Genomic DNA, 9,440 nt, shown 5'->3' on the forward strand with positions numbered 1-9,440 from the left:
TAAGATAAGCCCAAATAAATTTTATTTAATCTCTTTTTTATACATGGAATTCTATCTACTACCAGACCAATGGGCCGCAGCCGAGATATATCAAGAGAGAGTTTTCGCAATTTATATGATCAGTGTCATTAACTTTCGAAGATTTCTTCTTTTGGCAAGTTACGATTGCGAAAACTAATCTCCAAATACCCGTTTCTAGGTTTCGATTTATCTACCTAGAAGTGATGTGAAGAAATATATGAACGGGACTCTTTTTGGGTGCTTTTAGCTCTTGTGCGAAGATTCCCCAAGACGCATAATGAACGGAACAAGGCCCGCGGGCCCCACACCAGCGATATAGTCTCGGATCGTGTCCGGACTCTCGGACGCAGGAAATTATCCTCGGAATTATCACGACGTGATTGGACTGCTACACAGGTGACCGAACGGCCACTCCCTTGTGTTTTACGCCGGATTATTTATTATTTGTTAAATGGGTTAAAACGGACACGAATCCCGTTAATGGGGAAAGTTTGTAACGTACGATCCCGCCGATCTGTCATCTACGAGTGTTATTTCTCGTTTGTCTGGGAGTTAAACAGGGCAGGAAGATCAAAGAGTGGTTTAACAAAATTTTCTTGTACTACACACCCGGTACATCCTGATTCCGCTGCCTCTGCCTATCAGCCCGTATATTAATTCAGTGCATTCTACTTCATTGCCCCGGGTCACGGCATCCGTTTATAAAATGGGTTTTTGTCGATTGCATTTTAAATGAGAAAGTTCAGCTCCGGCTTAATCTCACTTATTTATCTTGGGATTGTGACATGACAGTTTACTCTATTATCAGCCGGCCACTCTGACAAACCGAAAACTCTCCCACAACCTTCAACCACCATTGTTGGCACTTCTTCGCAGAACTCGATGCGGGATATTTCCCTCATTCGTTCCATCCTTGTCCCATTCAGCGAGGCTCAGGCAATAGTGCGTAATAATTATGCAGGCTGTCTCTGTCTACTCGAGCGGATATCGGGTGTCCGAAGGGTGGTTTAACGCCACATTAATATAGTCTGTTGGTTAGCTGGGTCTGAAAATTGTATAGCAGAAACGCTTTGGGTAAAATATGAGCTATAAAGTGAAACTAATCGACTGCCAGACTTTGGGCAATTAGGTAATGTGGTGCTGTTTAATTATGGACCCATCCATGGTGTGCAACTCGCAGGTCCAGGTATCTAGAGATTCAAATACAGGCCCTCAATGCAAAATTTGGGGTGGCTTAAAAATAACGTATTCTTTAGGGCTAATAAATAAGAAAACGGAACGGGGCAAGTGAATAAAGGTAAAATAAGCCGGGCTCCCGGCAAAAAGACTTTTTGTCCTAATTAAAATTCTTCAGAGAAGTGAATAAATCCTGGAGCTGAAGGCGGTTTGTTTTTAGTAATTTTGAATCCCCAATTTCACGAATGCAGATGGATAAGGGGGTACAAAACGAAGAATAAACACTGAAATCACTCTTAAAATTTGCCTCAAAGACGCGGTATTCTAGGATATTAGACACTTTGGAGAAAAAGAAACTGACATCACTTCTTCTAAAAAAACCTTGTAAATAACAAGATCAGAGGCGAGTGGTATGTGTTTGGTATGTTTTATCTTTATTTATTCCCATAAATATAACAAGGAAAGATCATACCGATTTGAAGTGCTAGATGCCTATCAATGAAGTTTCAGGTCAAAACGCTTCAGATTCGTTCATGTCTGACATTCTCCTAGATTTCAACAAAAACAAAAATGGTTTAAAAATCTATCGAAGTTTTCGTCAAGAAGGTTGTGCCTTAGATTGAACTTATATGACACTTCTTTCTCAGATCATTTTCATCGCCTTCCCATTTGATACATGAGAATGAGATAAAAATGATCTGAGCAGTTTGACATTTTGGCAACATTTGTTTTAAGTGATTTCGGTTTGAAAAACTATGGATTACTATGAACTCATATTCCCGTTTGAAAAAGGAATTGGCTCTTATAAACAGCTCTTAAGGGGAGCATAGATACATGGTATAAATCCAAGGCACAAATCCGGCATTACCTAAACTGAAAACCATAAATCGCATGTTTCACCCTAAAACTAACTCACTCACATACGAGGTTGGGTTTTCTATCTCCTCAACCAATAATTTTGTCCTCAGAGGCAAAAATAAAATTTGAATTGCATAGGAATAAAGTTTTACAAGTTCATTAGATGATTTACTTTAAGGGTAGATGAATACACATCTACTTAGATGATTAGAGATTAATCTAGATCTGTAAACCATCTACAGATCTAGATTGAAAACGCCCATACTTTAGTGGTTTTTGGCTTATAGCTTCAACAAGCAAGCTATGACATGAGAAATTATCAAGAAGCTTATGCTACATTTCATCTCTGTCAGAAGTTGTTTCATGTATTTTCTATATTAATCTTAGCTTAATGTTTAAATTAACACCATATTAATAATTTGGCCCTAAGAAAAAACAAAAATTTCAATTCACTCATTCATATTCATTCATATTCAGTTTATAATGGGTTGATTGAAGAGTTGATAAGATTCAATACACCAATTTAAGATATGGGGGCTAATTTGCATGATTTTTGAATCACGACACCTTCAGCCAATGGGGTGGGGAAGGGGTGAAAATCCCTTTAAAAAAATTAAATAAGATACGTATCTATATACTTTTTATTGAAGGTCCGATTATTCTCACCAGCAGACATCGGCATGTATCTTTTTAATTTACGTTCCAACATAAAAAAACCTAATTTAAGCTTAACAATATTTTTTGTAGCTTGTTTCTTTCATTCATCGGGTTGCGGAAAATAAGCGTCAGCTATCACTGCCGCATCATCCGTATCCAATGTTTCTGATAAAGAAGGTAACCGATGAGAACGATAATTGCGGGGACAGCGAATTCAGCAAACACTTCGAATATGCCGAATTTTGCTGTGCCTGATTCGTGGTGGCCCGCGCAGCGCGCTCGGTTCGTTTAGTGTAAAATGTTCAAGTAAACGCACCTTAAAGGTGGATCCATATTTCAATATTTTGGCCCGAATGATTACAACAAATGAAGTGAAGAGCCAAAATTCGCGTAGTGCAGAAATGAAGACATTTCACCGAACCGAGTAAAACGCCGAGTAATTTTTTCCTAGCAATGCTGGGAAAACTGGCTTGCTCAAAAGAGTCATGTGTTCCACAAATAGTTACTGCGAAAATGTTTCGGCTATTCGTGAATTCTTACGCTCCAAAAAGCGACAGATCCCTTTGTTTTTGTTCTTTGTTTGAAAAATTGTTGACTTTCTAAGGAAAATAAATTGGGACCGAGAAAAATATCTTCAATAAAGTAATTGCACTTATGATGAGTACTCTATTCTATGGAACTTAAGGATAAATCGAATTATAACAATATATTAGCAAACAGAATGTTTGGTTTAATAAATTGTACCCATTCACTACAACTTAAACTTTTAATAAACCACGTATGTAGATATACCAAACAAGAAATGGCGGAAAACAAGAACAAAGCAAATGCTCCAAACGCGCTGAATGTACGGAATTCTTGTTCGAAGTGTTTGTTCTATTTATTCCTGGGTGCTCGGTTCGTCGAATTCGTTTGGGTCACAATGTTCAAGTGTGAACAAACCTACCTTTCGGGTAAAGTTTGGCGCAATGAGTTCTGTTCAGAACAACGTACTCATTATCAAATTTAAAGAGGGCACGTGCGATCCATTCGGATTTTGTTCCTAATTCGGTTCGTTCAGAATAAAGGAGCACACGCCCTGAATCGGCTCGGAACGGACAACTCGGCTAATAACGATCTGTTCGGCACGGAACGTGTCGGCTCGGCATGTTTGAATCGGCAACGGCGAGAAAATTGAAGGGGCAAAACTTACCGTAGGTTCCGATGCCCGTCATCCTCTATACACATTGTCCCAGATAAGAATGTTCATTTTAAATATTTTTTTATTTTAAGAACATACGTCAAAACAAGTTTTTTTCCTTTAAAATATGGAACAATTAAATATAAAAATTTCAATCATCTGTCAATTTGATTTGACTTTTGTCATCCCTGCCAAGACATTCGTATTTGGGACACCCTTTATGTTTCGAATATAAATTATTGTCGGTAGTGGCTTTGCCGTTATTATTTCGAATTATCATAATGGCTCACGAGCTGTTAATTGAGAGTATGTAAAAAGGTACATATGTCTTTTCAGGTCGATTTCACGAACCCAATACTTTGATGACTTCTCTATTCGTGCTATGACAATGTTAATACCTTTATAATAGTCTGACGACGTCGAAACCATTACAAAATGTAACGATACAAATGTTGGAGCTATGATAAATCAAAACTATTTTAGAAGGTATGCAGGTACTATATGGCTATTAAGCAAAGTGGTTAACTTAAGTTGAAGTTGCCGATATCGTTTCAGAGCGCGGTACTTCCAGCGGTATATTCAATACTCTGCAAATCCGAGTGTAGCAGGCCTAGTTGACCTTTCTGAGCCGATTCAGTGCGTTTGGTCCTTGAAGCTTCATTGAATTAGTTTGAACTAAAAGGTGTATACCTTTTAGTTCAAACCTACCTGAACTAACCTGAATTAAAAGGTGTGTACCTTTTACTTCCGAACTAATTTTCACCCAGGATTGCTTTCATCGTTGCAGCATTGCCAGTTCTAGTTGAAACCACTGCTATCACAGGAATTTTTAAATGCAATTTCTGCACTCGAAACAATTTTTGGATACAGCCTTTAATACTCACGAAATTTTTGTCATATTAAGTTTACCTCTATAACTAGTTCTTTTCACGGAAATAAGATTGAATGCTAACATCTTTACATGCACATGTGCGGTAAAAACTTTTACCACGCGCAAGTCAATGTCAAATACCTAGAAAAAACTTTGACAGTGACACATGCCACTTTGATTTGCGTGAGATCGGGCAAACAAAATGGCCGCCGGGTTGTTGGTATTTGTTTTACTTCGCTGCTATGGATACCAGGACGAAACGGTGCTAAATAAGCTTATTTCCCTATCGAAATGTGCAACCCATAGGAAATTAAAGTATATGAAAATTGAGAGACTTCAAGACGCAACATTTCGAGTGAAACCAACATTTTTTGTAGCATTATTTACTACCCGAAAAAATATGCCTGAAGCAGGATTTTTTACCATTTGTTTTGAAATGCTTTATTCGAAGAGTATGGTCGTTAATACTAAGAATATCTATGGCAAAGTTGTGATATTGTGAATGTGAAATTGCATTATAACTCATATATCACCCAACCCTCGCATATCTCTTAACTTTCCCCACATTCGACCGTCAGGAACTGCATAAAACAGGAGAGCAAATCTCTTAGAAAATGGATAAAACGGGCTACGGAATATTGAGTGTTCGATATTCAGGAGAATTACTTTGACGTTTACACAGGGGCGGCAGTTCATGCGTGAAACACCTCAGGCATACAATAGACCCCCTTTAGTGTAAGAAAAATATAACTTACTTGATTAGGAAAATTCCTCATGAAATCAATTCGCTTAAAACACAATGTTACCCTCCCGACTTGAATTGAGTGTGCTATGTGAATATAATTTTTCCTACAAGCATGCAGTTAAGTAAAGCTCATTATTGCACATGTGCGATACAAATTTATACTGAACTCAAAATAAAATGGCGTCTATTTATGGCCAATTAGACAGCCGTAGCATTTGACATTCACATAAAGTTGCTCGGCGTACGTGTGCGTGATATAAAATTGTTACTGCACTGTAATATATAATTGAACTTACGCAAGACAACTAAGACAACACACATGAGCTCGTCGAAAAAATATTGTACCTAACACGTACGAAAGTGTCTTTACTGCACTTGATTGGTGCATGAGCCACAGTTCAACGAGCTGTAATCAGCGTGTGGTAAAATGTCATTATCAGCACTTGTCATGTAAATAACTAAAATTGGTATTTATTTATGATTTCGGTGAGTATGCAAGTAGTAATTCCGTAAAGTACAAACTCCTGCTTTCACAGAAATAAAACGTAAATGATCGAACCAACGCCATATGGCTTTAATAAACAACCTGACAGACACGTGACTTTGAACTTGAGCCGCCTGGTTATAACAGGGGTTTGCAAAGAGAAGAGCCAAAATATCGAAACCTTATCCGCGGATGGATGGCTTGAAATTGGACAAAAGGTGGAATATCGATTTGCCTACTTCCTCCCGCACTTTTCACTGTTTAGATTGAGTGAGCTATTTGATATTCATATCGTGATTTCTGCTTGTTTGGCTTCCTTATTCATGACTAGCAATGACTTTTTCCTCAGTGTCTTTTTAAAATTGGGATTGTGTTGGTTTTCCCGTTCCTAAAGCACACACATGCACTCGGGATTGTGGGCATTTTAATCTCTACACGGTTCATGAACAGAACCGGGTCCGAAACGTTCGAAATGAGAAACGAGGAAAAATGGTAATTTGTCTTTTGAGGGGAGGCGTGTGACCTGTAATCTGCAAACATAAATTTTTTGCCGTCTGGAGCTAGCATCTACCCCCACAGTATTCAACCCTCGCCTTGTTATTAACGTGTCTCTTTATTAGGCACTTTCGCAGGTAAATTGTTCATCAAAAAGAGACACCGTTAAAGCGATGTATATGTGGATGTCCAGTTAAAAAAAATACAAATTTTCTTAGCCTGATCCGTTCATCTTACTGTTTCAGGTGTTACATGACTTACAAATGAACCATTTAAATTAATATCCCTAATTAAATTGACAATTTTTGCATCGATATTTTTGTTGTTTGTATTCAAAGCTTGGGTCAAAAGTCATTAACGATTCAGTCATTTGCAGTGCACACAGGCCAATAACCCCAATTACGCATTACTGAGTGTCACTTGTTGCTTTTACTTATTTTCTTCGCTGATAATTTTGCAGTGCAAATTATAGGAGCAGTGTAAATCTTAGCAGTGAGTCAGATTGCTTGTAAAAATAACAAGGGGTTGTCCAAAAGAGCAGTCAAGGCCAAGCTTTGAAAACACAATATGCAATAAAAAAAGGTCTAAAACGTCTTCAATAACCAAACTTTTATTGCCCAGATGGGAAAATTTCAGACCGGAATTTGCCATCCCTTAAAATGGCTTTATTTGCATTAAAAGGGCTGATTTTGGGAATCTAATCTGAAGCCCTTGAGCAGGGTTTTTGTGTCGCACGACAGTATACACTGTTTTTTTTTAAGCTTAAATGTAGATATCTAAATGTATGATATATTTCCAAAGGAAGAACTTAAATAGGAGAATTTCGAAGATGGTTAAGTCTAAAAAAAATAGAATTTTTCATGTTTGTGAAGTTTATGACGTCACAATAAGTACTGTAGGTCACAATGGCCGCATTTAGCAGAGGTAACAGTTGGAAGGCTATTTGTAAGTGACCCCGTTCAGCAATAGCAGCAGTTGTGCAAATTGAGGACCAAAAATACGGCCAATCCCAAAGTGTTTGAAGCTTGCTCAGAATATTTTTTGGATATTGACTTATATTACAATCAGATGTGTCAACTTTGGTATTTCAATAATGTGATGCTAGTTCTCTGAGGGTTTCTATTATTTTTGATACTCTGTATTACTGTATTATACATTCCGTGTCTGAATATGTTTAAAGTTGGACAAATCTCAAGATAAGCCTTTCTTCTTAGAACAGTTAGAGCCCAAATTCATTAAGGAATAAAACCCAGAAAAAAAGACGAGTCGGTAATTTGAAACGAATTTCTTATGTTATATGTCCCTTATTTTAATAGCAAGGAGCAAGTAACTAAATACTTATGTCTATAAATAGAAATAGGACGCTTATTTCTTTACTCTAACTTCTTTACTCACCTGTATACTAAAATCTCTATGAATACATCTCCGAGGAATATAATTCCTTTCAAAGGAATTGTCCAGAGCATCCAAAGGAATATCTATATAATCCACCACTAAAATTATTTTGAAGGGAACGCTCATAAAAGTTCTCAACACACATTATCATCATTGTACATGAGCCATTGATACTATCTACATTACACTGGGGAATGGACCCTTCAAATTCTAAGTGTATTAACCAAAATGATAAACATCTATCTAATAAATGTAAATAAACATGCATAAATAAAAGGATTTTTCCATCCCTATCTCAATCCTTAAATCTCTATGCAACTACAAACTTTTTGCATGCGCCCTGTACAGTATTAATGACTGACGTCACAGCCCTATTCAACCAATAGAAATGCCCTCTGTTATACAAGCAATACTGGGATCAATTTTAAGAGAATTTTAGAGGAATCAAGAGTTACTTTTATCAGTGAGGATTATTCATGAGATAATCAAAGGAATAATCACAGGGAAATATCAAAAAAGGTGATTTTTTAGGAGTTATTTGAATTTTTAAGTGTTTAACAGGGTTCAGTCGTTAAAAATTTCTACTAAAAATCTCAGATAATTTTTTTTCCTAATAATTGCTGAAATCGTTGATTAAAGGATGAAAGAAAGTTTTTCTTACCGTTTCGTGCAGCTAATATCCCGTTTTAATCCACATAATCCAGGTTAAATCCAAATTTCCTGAGCACTTAAAACCGACTTGGCACCACTATTATTATGCGGCTTTTGTTTCTCACTGTCACATTACCAAACAGACGCGGCCTACTCGATTTTTGACTCAAATTATGTATATTAAAGGAAAATGTTTACTTAGGCGCATTTCTTAGATTTCCTAGAATTTCTTACGAATTTCCATTAAAATTTTCATTAAAATGTTCAATAATGAACACAACAATTCTTAACTACACATTTTAATTAAAACTAAAAAGAAAACAAATGCCAAGTGACAGTAAACAGAGTGCCGCTTGATAACTACGCGATAGTCGACCTTATTGGCACGACATAACCTCTATGCACGCACATTTTGCCGGTTTTTTCCGCCATTTCCCCTGGATTTTCCACTGGGGTTTCGACTAGACGATAGGAAATCCTTTTCGGTCACTGGTGACGAAGTTTCCAACAAATTTCCCGTAGCGTTTGAACAATAAACACGATTTTCCAGGACGGGACGGCGGTCCAAAGCACTCGACGGTTTCGCTCGGCAGACTGATGCGTTTTTGTTCACAGCTGTGCGACAGAGAGGGAAAGAATACATAGGCCGGTTATGTATTTATTTTCCCCTTATGTATCCCAGGTACATAAACCGTTCTACCGCCGGTTCGTATTCTGCCAGCTTTTGTCGGATAACAAGTCTCCAGTACACTGTTAAAATTCTATATTTATTGCAGCTGATGCATCAAGAGGCATTTACTTCGTCTATTATGATTGTGTTTTCGTATGGTTTATGTATCTACGGACATTTGCCTAATGAGGCCCCGATTAAGCGACGATTTTAGGTAAATTTTTGAACAGGTCGCAA

General features: G+C 37.3%; 1 protein-coding gene across 1 annotated transcript in view; it reads right to left on the minus strand.

Moving 5' to 3' along the window:
* Positions 1-9,113, minus strand: part of LOC136416415 (polycomb group protein Psc-like) — a 49,889-nt gene extending 40,776 nt beyond the window's left edge. Inside the window, exon 1 of the mRNA XM_066401572.1 lies at positions 8,544-9,113. The gene's annotated coding sequence lies outside the window, so the exon portion shown is untranslated. The remainder of the gene's footprint in view (positions 1-8,543) is intronic.
* Positions 9,114-9,440: the final 327 nt, after the last annotated feature.

This window comes from Euwallacea similis, chromosome 23, assembly GCF_039881205.1.
Source record: "Euwallacea similis isolate ESF13 chromosome 23, ESF131.1, whole genome shotgun sequence".
Lineage (NCBI taxonomy): Eukaryota > Metazoa > Arthropoda > Insecta > Coleoptera > Curculionidae > Euwallacea > Euwallacea similis.